This window comes from Mytilus trossulus, chromosome 9, assembly GCF_036588685.1.
Source record: "Mytilus trossulus isolate FHL-02 chromosome 9, PNRI_Mtr1.1.1.hap1, whole genome shotgun sequence".
Classification (NCBI taxonomy): Eukaryota; Metazoa; Mollusca; class Bivalvia; order Mytilida; family Mytilidae; genus Mytilus; species Mytilus trossulus.
The window spans coordinates 61465237-61482845 of NC_086381.1; positions in this window are offsets into that span (position 1 = coordinate 61465237).

Sequence of the window (17609 nt, forward strand, 5' to 3'; positions counted from 1 at the left end):
CTGTGCATATGCATGTTATTGTTTGAGTAACATATGTAAATTGACACATTTGAATTCGGATTTCGCTTTATATTGACGCGGGTAGGTTAATGCGGTTTCAAATAATTTTTGACAATTTTTGGTGACTGCATCGAAATCTCATCTTTTACGTCATTTTCGAAACTATACGAATTTTGATTTGCTAAATCGGACGTTGGGAGAATTTGCTATGGAGTGGTTATTTTTTGGCTACACCGAGATCAAAGATTTATTTACTGTTTTCTACCAGTATGTGGTAATTAAATTTATTGAGAGAAAAAATAAGCCGGACATTGAATATATATTCCAAGCTGTCATTATATATGGTGTGGTTGCCACTGTGGCCAACGACTGAATGATGTTCAGTGTATGAGTCAGTATGATTTATGAAGAATGAGCAAAATTCAAGATTTTATCGTACACTCTGACAGTTTACACTGTTACAATAGGCAACAACCCAAACATGAGAGGCACCTCATCTGACAAAATAGAAAACACAATTGAAAGAACTATCTGATTGGTTGAATGGTGTTTAACAACACCTCCCACACTGTTGTGCGAATACACGGAGGTCATGTTTTGTTGGTAGATAAAGCCACAGTGTCCGTAAAAAATTCAATACATATTATTTTTTGCCAAAAAATACCAAACAGAAAGAAAAGGGGCTTTATACCCCAAGCCGAAATGTAATTATAATCATTCTGATCTGTTCTCCGAGTAAAATATATATTTAAATAATTTGTTTCTTTTATCAAATAAATCGGTTATGGAGAAAACGCAACAAAATGTACATTTAAATAAAGATCAGCAACAATTTCCCGATGACTGAAATTTTTATTTCTTTTTACAGCATTACTTCCCTTTGAAAGTCACTTGTGCGTTTGTAAACAATGACGAATCCGAAAACTTGTAAAACAAGTTAACTTTGACTCAAAAGTGCTAGCGTGTAGAAATGATGAAATTTCGATTCAAATGAACATATAGAAAGCTGAATATTAATATTTTACGAAATATGCTACTCGGTTCATGTTGTTTATACTGTTTAAGTGTTAGACGATGTAATATCTGAAGGTCATAGTATTTTTGGTCCAATTCAGTCGAAAATCTCCGTTTATCTAATTAATCTTTTTATTCAAAGGAAACGAGTAGCACTTTTCTAATACTTTGGTATATAAGCTATCCACAGATAACAATACTTAAAAAAACAAGAGTGTCTACACGTTAGCACTTTTGAGTTTAATGTTTTCACGTTTATAAATAGATTTTGAGTGTCACGTGATAACCACGTGATAATTTGAGAATGTTATTTTTGAAAACGAAAATGTATATTGTCAACATACTAGCAAAACTAAAAAACATAACAAATAACACTATTAAAGTTGAAATGTAAGTATCATTTTTTTCATTTTTTTTAAAATACAGCATTAACATACCCGCGGAAACATATATTTTTTTTATTGTAGAGTTGATGATTTTGCGAAATGATTGCTTTATGAAGTATTGATGTACAAAAAATGAACGAAAAACAAATATTTTTTATGTAGCACATAAACAAACGACAACCACTTAATAGCATGCTGCTGACTTAAGACAAGTACACACATAAGTTCATTATTGCGTTTGATTAGATGCATCTTATGTAGCTGAACCCAACTGACATGGACCATTATCATTTTACACTTTTAGAAATGAAACCGTTTTCTACTATCATTCCCTAGGCTTTCATGCACTTTACATCGCAAGCTGTAAATATGCAAATGCATATTATAACGTTAACTTTAACATGCATTGGTTTGTGCATAATTTATCTTTTTAATGTGCCATTCACAAAGTAGGTCAATTGCTTGAACTTCTGATAACATAGACGATAATAGAAACTTCCTTCTAGATTAAATGGTCAAAATATGTAACAGACATCTTTCAACAAAACGAAAGCAGTGGGTAACGTAAAATATAATACACACTTTGTTATTTTAAACTTGTAAATATATATGGATTTTTAGTTGAAATACTATTTTCATCTTCATCGTTTCAATTATCTTTTTTTGCACAAAATCTTTAAAGATATACATTTGAATGACTGTTGATCAATAAAAAATGCATGTTTAACACTCTTGGCAAATGTTACCTGAATGCAACAATATTGTTCATAATTTGCATCTTCTAATATTACCTTTTTCATCATCGCCTTTCTTACTATTTCTATTTCAAAGGTTCATTTCTATTTTTCTTTTACTGGTCGGTGAAATAACTGAATACTGCTAAATACATGTGAACTTTATAAACGTCATAATTTATCTTTCTATTGTGCGCTCTAACTTGCAAATACTACTCTTTAATAATATAGACAATGTCAAAGAATAATGATTGTCTACATTTTAGTATAACGAAAATGCTAAAAAGTGAAATATTTCTTTTTTCATGTATTTAAGGAATGACGGTAATATTTTTTTCTGTCCATGAAGAAATAACACAAAAAATGTAGTGCACACTGAATAATCTGCGTAGCAAGTTATCTAAAAGTGTACACCACAATTCTTATGTTACATTGAAAAGACAGAAAAAATAATACAGTCATTTCTAATAACTCAATTCTAAAATCCGTTCTAAACCAGAGTAAACCATTACAAAACATTGATGACGTGTCGATCAAATGACAAAATTTGTTATATGAGCTGATAAACATAGCAACGTCATCTAATCAGAAGACGCGTTACATTCAAAATTGCATTATTAGTAAAATTTAAGTGAATCCCAATATAAAAGTTGTATTGCCCTTGATTAAAGATTATTGCCGTTATGAAGATATCTGAAGCTGTGGCAATAGAAATGATAATAACAAAAAATCAAATCACTATCCATTGAATGACAGGAATACTGTACGAATAAATAATCAATTATAATTTGACGTTTTCTTTTTTGGTTAACCCATGCTCTAAATCCAATTTTGGTTTGCGCATGCGTATATTGACTTCTGCAGAATAATGTATTTTATCAAATCGGAATGCATTATCTGTATTTCATTAACTTAAAACACTTCCAAACTTTTTAAAGGTGAATATATTGTTACTAAATAATTCATTATTACTGTAATGTGTTACAATTCGAAATTGACATAGTTGACCTAGATACGACAACCGTTCATAATGTATTTTCAAAACTTCTCCCTCTGAATAATCACATTTCCAGGCATAAGCTTATTTAAAAAACCAAAAAGGAGATTCATGTAAGAACCTATACAAACGCTCTACACGTTTACACATCGGAAATATAAATTACTGTAATTGTCCTAATTAGAATCGAAATAATTGATGCGCAAGCTGTAATTTTTTGTAGGTTTAACATAGTTTGTCATTATATATATTTTTTATATCCTTTTCTATCGCTAAGGCAGATATAATCACGAATCAGTAATGCCTTATCATGCTAAAAGTACAATAAAGTATATCACGACTTTATACATATTTAGATTTGGATGAATAAATTTCATTCATGACAGTCATACCTCTTCTCTTAGTACTATTTATAACATCATTATAAAGATATTGAAAAGGACATATTTGACAAAAGTTAACAAATGAACATGATGTCTGACCACTAATACCATAATAGAGAAAAAAGGTCTTCGACAGAAAAAAAAGTACATACTTCAAGTACTTTTACAAAACAAATGTTGCACGAAAGAAAAGGGCAACACGTCGGCACCTATCATCGTGTCAACAGAATAACAAAGGTGTGGGGTCAGATCACCGTTGACGCTCGTTCTGTTACATGTTAATGCTTTTATTCAGAATTATAAATCGTGGTACATTGTACACATTTAAGTATGTATGCATTTTTTGGCACATTGAAATAGATATTACGTTTTGATAATGTGACCCTCTCATCAAGTAAAGATAAAAGCAGTCGATATTTGATGTGACTCATATAAAAGAGAGAGAGGTAGAAAACTTTTCTTTTCTGTTAGAAATGTTTGATATTTGTAATTGAAAGATGATTTCATACTTTAATTTACATAAATTAATATTTCAGTTATGACCAAAATGGCGACGAAGTCTTACTTGCATTCAAGTACAAAATCATGGCATCGTAACTGTAGTAAAACTAGTACATCACTCATGTATAGCACCATTGCTACACCGTATTGGATTTTTGAGACGACAACAACACCAGGTTTGTGGGTCATATTTATTCGTTAGGTGTATATTCACTTTCGTAAATATTTATTTTGATTGAATGGAACCATCTTTTTTGCTAAAGTGGCCATGTGAACTTTTCTCATCACCATGAGTCCGTCGTCCGTCGTCGTCAATCGTCGTGAATTTTTACCAAAATCTTCCCCTCTGAAGCCACTGGGCCAATTTAACCAAACTTGGTCACAATCATGTTTGGGGTATCTATTATAGATATGTGTCCAGTGACCCGACCAACCGTCCTAGATAGCCACCATGGATAAAATAGATCTTAGGGGGGGGGGGGAATATAGATGGTGTCTTATATCTCTGAAAACAAAACATTTAGAGCAGATCTGACATAGGCAAATTTGTTTAACAGGTCAAGATCTATTTGGCCTGAATCTTAAGATGAATTGGACAACCCGTTGCTGCCCCTCAATAAGTAATTTTAAAGTCATATCAAACCTCACATTTAGAAAAATGAAGCATATCGTTTTTTTAATAACAAAATGGACAGTTTTCATTATTAAACTTATGCACATGATGTAAATATACTTTTTCTGAAGAACATTCTTTAATTTGTCCACATTCAGGTGAAGTTGACTTTTTTTAATGGTTTGCTTCCAGGAGGCAAACGGGTGAAAATCGTTAAACTTCGGCTTCAAAACACGAACACGAAAATTACCTGCCATATTTTCACAACAACACTGACCGATTGAAAAATAAATTCACGATTATTAAAAACTAATGCAAATAAATGGTAAAATCGTGCACAAAAGTGTGTGATGAATGTATGCATTAGTTTAAGAATTGAAATAACATTATTTTTCACCGGTCATGCAATCGTTCCATTTGACTTTTAGGCAATTTTGGCGTTTTTAGTTATTATCTTGAATAGTATTATAGATATAGATAAACTGTAAACAGCAATAATGTTCAGCAAAGTAATATCACAAAAAAGTCAAAATGACCAATATGGCCAGTCGACCCCTTAAGGAGTTATTGCCCTTTATAGTATTTTTTTCGTATTTTTTTTGTAATCTTTTACAAACAGTCAAATTTAACCATGTTAACCCAGCTTGTCCCCAATCATCGTTAGGGTATCTAGTTTAAAAATGTGTCTGATGACCCCGTCTGCGAACCAAAATGCCTAACATGGCTATAATTAAAACAATGGATGTAACGCAGTTTTTGACTGATATCTCATAAACCATAGCAATTAGAGCAAATCGGACAGGATGAACTTGTTCGTTGGGTAAAGGTCATTATATATTGAGATAATTGTAAGCAGCAATAATGTTCATTAAAGGAAGATCTGCACAATTCTGTCATGAATCCATCGGTTTCCTTTATTTATGACATGCACATAGACCAAAGTCAGCGACACAGACTCTGTCATGTCTGTAGAGACTCTAGTTTGATATTTTATAGTGTGTATTTATATGTTGTGATTTTTCAGATAAGGGTGGGTGTTAGTACCTATAAAAATGGTTAAACCCGTTACAATTGTTTGCGCTATTCAAAGTCAGGAATTTAAATTTCAGTAGTTGCCGTTTTAAGATTAGGTTCATACGTATATATCGTTTCTCGTTTTGTTATAGCTTGCTGTTCGGTATGAGCTAAACTTCCTTGTTGAAGACCGTACTTTGTACTATAATGGTTTACTTCTATAAATTGTGACTTGGATGGAGAGTTGTCCCATTGACACTCATACCATATCATTGTTTGTATATATCAAGGTCTTGTGGATGTTAAACCTATCTTAAAATCTATACTTAACATATGCTTATACAAGAAACAAATAAAGCATGGGTTAAAAAACAGCAAATAATTGAATGACCGAAATATTAAAGTTAGAAAAAAATATATATTAAAAAATTGTTTCCGTTGCCATTTTAATGCATGTGATATATCTTTTTTCGGAACCGGTACAGACATGCATACTTATCTGTCTATTTATCACCAATATCTGTGTTTGTTTATGCAACAGATGCATGTTATCAGTATTTATCTATTCATGAAGTTACATGTTTTTCAATTTTAACTTAATCATCGACATGTACTTATTACTTTTAGTATTAATGTATGTTTTGCGATTTTCGTTAAATTAAGTGAAAAGAACAACATATATGTGCAAGTAATTAAAAAGATCATTATTTATGAATGTTAAAAAAAATTATATTTTCAGATATACTGTCTCCGATGAGTGAAACTTTCAAAATAATAATTATGGTTACTGCAATTTTGGCTATGGTTGGGCTTATTGTTCTATATGCAGCTGCCTACAGAATGTGCTGTTCTGGAAACCAACCGTATCATGATTCGTGCTTAAAAGGAACTATCCATGTCATACTGACTTTGATAACATATGTTTTTTACTTGTTTGACACTCTGTCTGATGTGTTCCTGTGCCTACATTATATATCAATTGGACAAATTTCAAAGTTTGTGCTGATTGTTGCTTTTACATTTGCACCAGTTCTCTTCTTAGCGTTTTTGTTTTTTGCAAAGCAACACAACAAATTTGATTGTGGCTATCATAACCTGTCATGGAAACAACAACTATGCTTTCAAATGTTTGGCTTGACATTGGTACTCGTTTTTAGTCCGTTTGCAGCCTTCATGCCAACATTCACGTACGTACTTCAACACGAATCCTGTTTTGCTTTTTGAATATTTACTTATCTACGAAATAACCATGTTTAATCATTTTCAATTACGACCTTCAAAATGTATTAAATGCAATGGTTTTTATATGTTACTAAACGCAAAGTCACCTCACCACCCTTTTAGAGATTTTATTACACTTAGGAAAAATGTAAATCTCTTATTGCCTCCTCGGAGAGGATGTTTCTCGTGTTGTTTTTTTTATTTAGTTCACACAAACCGATGTTACATATTATTACAATCAAATATATGTATTTATACTGCTCTCGTTCTAATTGAGCAGTGCGTTGACTGTATTTGTGATGCGACTTTCACAGAATTGAGATGTTTAGCGCAATAAAACCAGGTTCAATCAAGCATGTTCAACAATTGAAAACGCCTGTAGTAAGTCAGCAACATGACAGTTTTTGTTCATTCGTTTGATGTGTTTGATCATTTAGTTTAATTTTGCTTTTTGATTAGGGACTTTTCGTTTTTAATTTTCCTCGGAATTTTTCGGTCATATTTTTGTGATTTTATTTGTGTTTGTTATATATACATGATATAGTCACTCACCTGATATCACTTTTCCTTTTTTATTTTTATCAATTGGTAGAGCCGGAGCTGTATTTAAATATTCATTACGACCTATTCAATCTGTAGGTGCAACGACTCAACTTATTTCGTTTGCATATGTAAAAAAAAAACATATTTCACTTGTAATTACACCTGGCCTTGCGGTCATTAAACTTTCGAGTCAGTTTTTTGTACTCGTACTCGATACCAATCAAAATGCTTGATTTCATGTTTCAAGCATGATTGTTTGTGCTCTGAGCACTGGGCGAAGTTTTATGACTTCAACCCCTTATGTACGAATGTTGCATTTTGATTGACTGAGAAACAGTGTATTTATTTGCTCATTCTAACCTTTTTTCCTCATTTCAAAAGAATTTGCCTTTCTGTTACCACTGCCAGTTAATTTGCCTCAAATACCATGGTATTTGTCATTTTGGATATTCCTTTTTTTCCTCGCGAGCCTGTTCCCGCCAAAATTATTCGAAACCTTTCACACTTCTTTACTGTTATTTAGACAACGTGGTTAAACTATTAGTTCAGTCTCTAACTGTCAGAGATATACGTATAAAGAGGGGGAAAGACGTATATACAAGTTAACGTTTTTTTATAATTAAATAACAATGACTTTTACACACATACATAGCATGACGTTTCAAAAAGACAGCATGTATAATTTCCGCGTAATCCCTTCACATATACAGACAGTGTCAATCAAAATATATTTGGTGCATTGGAACAGATATATCATACTAGCGTCTTTGGAAATTTCACAGTCCCTTGACTGAATTTTTTTGCAAGTACCCCTCCATACCATGATATATCTGTTAAATATTATTTTTGGTTTGAAACCTATGAATCATTATGTTTTCTTACGCTTGGTTTAAACAAAACATGTACATTTAATTGTGTTATGTATTTCTCCGCCAGATGTGAAGTCTTTTAAAAGGGGGATGTTCAATGGAATACGTGTTTATATAACAGGCGCTCTGCAATATATAAAAATACAATAAGCACTGTATTTTGTTTGCAATATATCTGCCCTCAAGTTTATTTAAAATCTCTGTATCTCCTATTGGTGAGGTTTTAACACACCTACATCCCCGCATTGACATTGCTTACCATATCCGAAATTAATCACACATGTTGTGTTGTATGTAAATCATTAACCACACTTTTTCTACAATTATCTATACACTTTGTATATTTGTAGATATGCGCAGGTCCTTGCACGTGGGAAATCAGATAACAAATTTGACCTATTTGTTTATTATATATCTTACCTTGCTCTGGTTGAAGCAACACTAGAGTCTGCACCACAGCTTACAATACAAATATATCTGTTAATTGTTGACACGCATATGGATACTATCAACACACGTAAGACTTTATTAAATGTATTACAATGGAAAAAAAAGAATTAACAGAGTAGCATTCATACAAATTAATATTATTTAATTAGCTCCCAATATAAGCACATAACTAGAGTCATGATCTGAAAACATTATATAAGGGATAACAATCCAGTATTTTTCAAAGTTGCTATAAGTTTCTTCCGCCACCTTGGATTGTAAAAACAGAGAACCTATGGTCCAGATTTTCTATCAAAGTAGCAAAATTTAATTCAGGAATGCAGATTTACAATGTGAATTTTCATTAAAAAGAACCATGAGAATATGAATTATAAATGATATTAGTTTATCAAGTGTAAATCATTTATGTTTGTTTTTAAATGTTTTTCAATTGGAATTTCAAGGGGAAGTTACTCTAAAACAGTGCATTTTCTACAGGACTCTACATGGAATTTCCCTGCATTGCATTTTATTCGGTGAAAAATAACGGTGACCCTATGTTTTTTTTTTAGACATTCACAAAGCAATGTCTGAAAGCTATCTTTTCCTAATCTATTTTACAATTCGATCATTATGTTTAGTTTCTAATTATAAAATGGTGTTTTTTTCTGTATTATCCATACAAAATGTGTCATTTTATCACAACCTGTGGCTTGAGAAAATGCGCGATGACCTATCATTTTTATTACATTTATGATCATATATCAATAGATACTTCGTTTGGCAAAGTATGAACAAATTATATAATACTTATTTTTTAGACTTCCATACCACCTTAATCAGTCATTGCTTTTAAGTGATAAACATATTCTTGTGATATATCACAATCAGTTGCAAATATGAATCGGTTGCACTCTAACGTTTAAGAGTCGTGTTTTTTTTATTTGCAAACAGGAGTAATCTGTGCATGAACAATCATATTCTTATCTATTATGGTTTTGTTTTAGCTAAAGTTTGATTAATATGTGTGAATCAACGTGAAATTACGCTATTTGTAAACTGTATTACTTTTGTAAGTTTAAAATACCCGAAACATTATTTTTTCTATTATCAGAAAAATGTCAAAATCATGTTAAGAGTTGCTGCAAAAAACTGAAAGATCTATAAACACCTTACTGAATCTGAGTGTCACTATGCCCTTATTTACCAATGTCATTTTTAATTGCACTTAGTCCTGGATGTATTTAGAAGGTTTGCCACGAAGCTGAAATAGTGAATATATATTTAAGTTTCTGAGCCCATATTTACTTTACCTATTTGTTTCGAAACAGATGTCAAGCAAACACATTCAAAATTTTCAGTTTTTAAGGCTGATCAAAAACGTTACATTTGGTTTTTATTAGTTCTCATTTGTCTGGCTCGTCATAATATTAGCAATGCAAGTTAGTGATTATACATGAATGCAAACATGTAATGAACAATATTTAAAAATAGATTTATTCTCTTTTATCGTGAGAAAAATAATACATTATTACCTTATTTTACAGAGATTCTTCGTTATCTCAGTATAGCTGCATCTTCCCTTGGGCTGGCTTGGTCTTTAAATGCCTTCAAACATCAATATCGAAAAACAAAAAAGAACGAAGAAGACAGCTATTTAATCAAATTCATTCACTGGGTATCACGGTTTGCTGAAATAGTACCACGCATTATCTTAATTGCACTCCTGGCCGCTGAATATGACATGATTGCTGTGTACTTTATTTTCTATCGATTACTTTTTGGTGTATTATACGGTTTTTGTGAAAGATGGTGTGACGACGAAAAATTCCGATTTTTGGAGGAACCGGATCTTTTATTGGGAATGATAGGTAACATATTTTGCTTTTCTGTGTCAGATGTTTATAAATGTCACAAGCAAGACCAATGTGGTGGGAAATGTTTCGGATGGTATTATATTATATATTATGCCGAAAATGCTGTATTATTGTTTCTGTGGTACAGCGATGATAAGGCACTACTCGAGTTAAAGATTGGACGATCATGCTCAAATCATGCATGGTATGCACCTTACATATTTGTTGTTGTCATCTTGGGATTCCTTTTTCAACCTTTATTTCTTTTTTTCTACTATCGATTACGTAGAAAACAACAACAATCTAAAGCTGTCGACACAGCTGATGATACAGAAAGTCAAACTGGGTCATCCGATAGTTCATCTTCTATTTTGTCTGAATCGTATTCTAATGACATACACAATAATCAAGGTTTAACGAGACATCATAATATTTCGCATGAATCGTCGAGCCGTCAACCATGGGGACATCATAACGAATTGGACAATATTTATCATACACACATGGATCAAAAATATGATAATCATGGGTTTCAAGATGGACGCCAGACACCTGATTATATCTACGGTCAACCAGATGATAACTATGGGTTCCAAGATAGACGATCAAATTTCCAACAACTACAAGGATATGGGAGAACGCATCAGCGTGATGATCATTATCCAGAAGGACGGGAACACGCTATGCAGTCACACCAGTTAGAAGAAAACCATCGATGGCGAAATAACACAAATCAGTTGGAGCACTTAAGTAATCGGTATTCCAACTGTGGAAGGGCTGATAATCAGCAAATGCATTTGGGTTGGCCTGTAAATGTAAACAATCAACAAACACATTTCGCGTCGAGATATCACAATCAATTCTTCGTAGGGAATGTCGGTCTTGCCAATTCCTCATTTCAATCCTCAATGCAATCAATGACTCAAAGTACAAACATTAACATCGGACAGTATGGTGGTTACAATAACACCATGTTTAGTGGATATTGATACAAATATTATTTCGCAAGAAACTACACAAATAAGTATGTGTTTTAGGGAAAAGACGTCACATTTCAATTTAATCATGTAGACAAATAAATATATGCACACAATTAGTATATTTTATGTTTATATTTCTATTTTGCGAGTTCAAACTCTCATTATGAAAATTTAAGTTCATTATAAAGTCAGATGATACCAAATGAATTGCTAATTTCATAAATTGAAAACAAATGGACAATGCAATGCCAAAATACAAAAACAAAAAATAGATAACGCTTAAGAAATCACAATAAAACCTACATGGACCCGACCAACAAAATAGGTTGGTGATACTGGAGGGTATACTTTGAACCCTGTTATTGCTCCTCTAACTACAAACCAAGTAATAAGCATAACTTGGTTCGTGAATGATTATTCAAAATTCTTCAGGAGCTGATGCACATTTTTAAACTTATTGCTGTATTATTTTTTATCATCAATAATTTTAATTTTGTAAAATCATTTGTGACGTCATAACTATAAACTGCAGTAAATTTAAAACTGTAAAATTAGACAAGTTTCAAGCAATTAATAAATAAACAAATATAACCATATGTATCACCGTATAGCATTCAATTGTTAACTTACTTTTAAAAAAACAGGATCACATAAAATTAAAACATGTCGTTATTAATTCAAAGTGATTTTCTTGAATTACCTTTTGAACGCTCAAAGCCGAAACAGTTGAAGAGCTCTCTATTATAAAAATATACTCTAAAAAGAAGTCAAGTGCAAAAAAAAGGTAAACTTTGCATGCCAGAGTTGAATCCTCAGTTTCAAGAAAATTTCTAGACTGATCTTTAAAAATGTTGTTATAAATCATGTAAGTACCGAATTACTGACTACCGAGCAGATGATAAAATCAGGGACTAATAGTCCACCAGCAGAGAAATCGACCCAGTTTTGTAAAGATCACGAGGAGCTGTGAAATTATTCAAACGAAGAAAAACAACTTGTGGCCTAATTCATTTAATGACAACAAATGAAATGAAATAGACATAAGGGAACCTGTACAAATTATTGCCGGGCTTTCAAACCAAGTTGAAATTAGTTATCAAAGGTACCAGATTATGATTTAGAACGCCAGACGCTGCCTTTGTTTATATAGACCTCATTAATGCCCCTCGGATTAAAATAGATATATAAAGACAAACAGGTACAAAATAAAAGAACATTGAGGACCCATGATTCCAAAAAAGTTGTGTCAAATACGGCAACGGTAATCTATTCCTGGAATAAGAAAATTCTTAGTTTTTAAAAAAAAATGCAAAGTTTTGTTACCGTAAATTTATAAAAATTACCATACAATTGACATTCATGTGAACATCAACGCACTGATTACTAGGCTGCTGATACCATCGGGGACAAAACGTCTACCAGCAGTTGAATCGACCTAGTGGTGTAAAAATTTACTGTCACTGGATCGACAAAAGAATAGCATTGCATTAAAAAAGGAAACAAAAAAAGTTCTCTATTAAAAAGAGGGCTTGCAGGTACAGATTTATAAACAATGATATGAACAAGCAAAATCATTTTTTCTTGAATTGAGAAGAGATTTCTTGCTTCTCCTGATTTTTTTCTGTAAGTTCGGTACCCTCTATGTTTTTCTGTGTAATATACTTTTTACTCTTTGTATGTTTTGTTGTCGTTTTACTGTCATACCTTTTCGTGAATAATTTACCAGCATACCCGTAGCTAGGGGGAGTCCTTGAGAAGAAACAAAACATTGTTTAAGTCAACGTTTTGTTTGAATTATGACTGTTAAAGTCGAGTTTGTGAGACATGTTAAGTCCGGTGGTATTACGATGATCAGGCATTACTTGATTTAATTGTTGGAGTAATATGCTCAAAATACGAATGGTATGGGCTTTACGTACTTGTTGTTGTATTTTAGGGATTCCAAAAAGTTTGAACGATTCTATGAGACGCCAACAATGCCATACAAAATAGATCAACATCTCAATAGTAAAAAATCTTTCGATTAACAATAATGCTCAACTTAGTAATAACTATAATGTCAGAGATGGACGGTAACTTTTCTCACCTTGAAAATATATTACAGATCTTATCAAAATCGGTTATCAAGTGCCTAAATAACAGCACGTCACCACCGCGATTGATTCCTTTGTATCAGTTAGTTAGTGTAATGGGGCGATAAGGCTGATGATTAAGAATCCTGACGGAAATTTACTAAACGTAATACAAGACATCGCAAGACTGTCTTCTCCAATTCACATATCTAAGTCAGTTATACCTTCTTTGAATTTGAGTATATATTGGTATAAGTTGGACGTCCTGATAACGCGCAAGAAATATTCAACATATGATATACATGCATCAATCAATTGATGTTTCGACTCTTGACGTCGCCAGCAATGCCATCTCTTTTTCCGTGTCATAGCTTTTGTAAATAGAACTGAAAAAAAACTATGCACTGTAACAGTTTCAATTTAAGATAATATAACCCGTTGGCTTTATTCAAGTTGTGCTTTTGAACAAATCTGGTACATGTAGACATAGGATATGAGCATAAGAAAAAAAAATAAAAATAAGAATTTTATAAGTTTAAAATCCAATCGATAGGAGTGTTACTAAATAAACAAACCAATAAAAAATCACAAACAAACAAACAGACAGACATATAAATGACAAAATGAAAGACAATAAACAAAACAAACATGAGGCATTTAAAAAGAAAAAAAAAGATTATTAATATCAATTATGATACCATTTTGACAGCATGCCTCCTCTATAAATTTATCAATTCAAATATTACGATAATATATAACATGATAATTTAAGTCACCAATCACACACAGTTCATAAATCATGTATATTGACATTATAATTGTTTCTCTCATTATATAATTCACTAGAGTATGTGAGACAACTCATAACATTATGTTGGATGCCATTCCAGCATTTATAATTGCAGTTACAGTGCCAACCATTTTTTTTTGCAAACATATGATTATGATAATGAATGTTTTACAATAAACAAGTTTGACTGCAACAGACTTCAATTTATGCAGTTACTTGTAATTTTTTTTTTAAATACAACAATCAAAAGCTAACGAAGTTGACTTGTGGATAATTGTCTCATTGAAAATCGTATCACATCCTCTTTTGTATTTGAAACATTCATGCATGAAATGCTAAAAACAAACTCTAAAATTGGGAGTTTGGAAATGACTTGGTATCATGGTTATTCAGTTACATAAAATTGTGGAAGGATTGGAAAATTAAACTGGAGCAATAACATTAACGGTGACAATCTAGTCTGCACTATATGCTCACTTAGACAGTATGTGTATCTTCGGTGAAAATTTAAACCAAACTATTTGTAATGTACTTTTTTTTCAAATTCATCACATGATTACGAAAAAGATGTTGACAGAAAAAGTAAAAAATAGTGGAAAGATTCTATAATAAACTAATGCTGACAGAAATCTTTAAAACACACTAAATCAATTAAACACTTTAATGTCAAAGTCTTGTAAACATATGGACAATTTATACCAATTAGTTATACATGTATGCACTGTTTAGAGCATAATAATAACTTTCTGATATTCAGATTATATAGATGACTGTAATGGTAATTTGAAATAACCGATTTGTCAAAAAAATTGATTGGATTTTAATTACTTGCACAATTCTACATCTATGCGTATAGTTTGTTTGATAGTATTAATTGATTGTGCGTAGGTTGCATACAATAAAGTAGTTTAAAAGGATGTAAGTGCTAAGTACAGAAACGATAACTTGATAATAAATCAGTTTGCACAACACATATTTAGCTACACCTCATTGATAACGAATTGTGATACTTTTCAACGTAAATCATTAATTTATTGTCGTTCAAGACTGCCTTTATAATCGAAATTATACTCCACAATAAAATCCGTTGTGCTTTGTTTGTTTGATTTTTTCTTTACTTTCGATTCAAATTCCCACATTTCGTACTGCATCGTAGTTTATTTCTTTGTTTTTTACATCAAGGGTTTAAACCAGACATAAGAAACGTAACTCGCACTCATGGTTTGCTTCATAGCAGAATTTTTAAATTACATGTAAGACATGTTATATGCAAGAAATTCTAAGATCCTGATCGGAATGTTTACTTTGTAACTACTTGTAAGAGCATATATACTTCTATTATTTATGTATTCTTTTAATCCTTATATAGTTACACATTTTCCATCAACATGATTATTGAATATTCGAAGAGACAAAATAGGAAAATATCAAAGTAACAGAAATTTAGAAGAGAAATCAGCAGGTAAGATTTGCAAAGTGGCAAATGAAAGGGAACAAAAGAACCATAACTGTTTTCGTTTTTTTTTACCAAGGTTTTACATATACTACAATACAATATAAAGTATAAAGTTTAAAAGCCTAACAATAGAATCAGAACCAAATAAAACAATAAACCAAGAACAATTATGCTGCTTTTCGTACCAATTGATTCAAATAGAACCCGAATTGACTCCACGATACACTTTTTTGGAAACCGTAGTTTTGAATGAAATACACTTCATAGTGTAAAATTTAAAGTTATTAAGAGGCTGTCCAAGTAAATATCAGGCAAATCCTATGATATGGGTGGCACAACATATTTTTTTCCAACTGAATTTTTAGTTCCAATGCAATGTTTCTATCTTACAAAGCAAATATATGTCAGAGATATTTTGAATCAACAGTGGATAGCTCAGAAAATGATTTTAAAGTTCACTAACAATGCAACAAAATTTTGTACAAAATGAAGAGTTATCTCCCCTTTTCAATGAATTGTCAGTGCTTTCTATTTTTTTTCTGTCTCTTTATGTGTTGCAGTTAATAAAAAAACAAAATTTACCTTTAAGAATGAATGAATTTGTGATATGAAATAGATGAAAAAGTTTTGAAAACAAAATATGTTATGTGCCATCCACTATGTCCACTGCCTGGTTTTTCTATGGACACCCTCTTAATAATTTAATAACTATTATACATAATATGTCTATTTGTATGTTGGAAAAACGCATTTGAACATTTAAGGACATGATTTATATTCATATAAAAAGTTAGAAGAAACGAAGGAGATATTATCAAACCATCGATGGAGATATGACACAAATCAGTTGGAGCACTTAAGTAATCGGTATTCCCACTGTGGAATTGTTGATAATCAGCAAATGCATATGTGTTGGCCTGCAAATGTAAACAATCAACACTGAACTAGTATATATTTGTTTAGGGGCCAGGTGAAGGACGCCTCCGGGTGCGGGAATTTTTCGCTACATTGAAGACCTGTTGGTGACCTTCTGCTGTTGATTTTTTATTTGGTCGGGTTGTTGTCTCTTTGACACATTCCCCATTTCCATTCTCAATTTTAATCAACAAACACATTTCGTGTCGAGATATCACAATCAATTCTTCGTAGGGAATGTCGGTCTTGCCAATTCCTCATTTCAATCCTCAATGCAATCAATGACTCAAAGTACAAACATTAACATTGGACAATATGGTGGTTACAATAACACCATGTTTAGTGGATATTGATACAAATATTATTTCGCAAGAAACTACAGAAATTTGTATGTGTTTTAAGGAAAAGACGTCACATTTCAATTTAATCATGTAGACAAATAAATATATGCACACAATTAGTTTATTTTATTTTTATATTTTTTTATTCTGCGATCTCAAACTTTCATTATGAAAATTTAAGTTCATTATAAAGTCAGATGGTACCAAATGAATTGCTAATTTCATCAATTGAAAACAAATGGACAATGCAATGCCAAAATACAAAAACAAAAAATAGATAACACAATAAAACCAACATGGACCCGACCAACAAAATAGGTTGGTGATACTGTAGGGTATACTTTGAACCCTGTTATTGCTCCTCTAACTACAAACCAAGTAATAAAGCATAACTTGGTTCGTGAATGATTATTCAAAATTCTTCATGAGCTGATGCACATTTTAAAACTATTTGCTGTATTATTTTTTATCATCATACGACATGCGCGATTGATA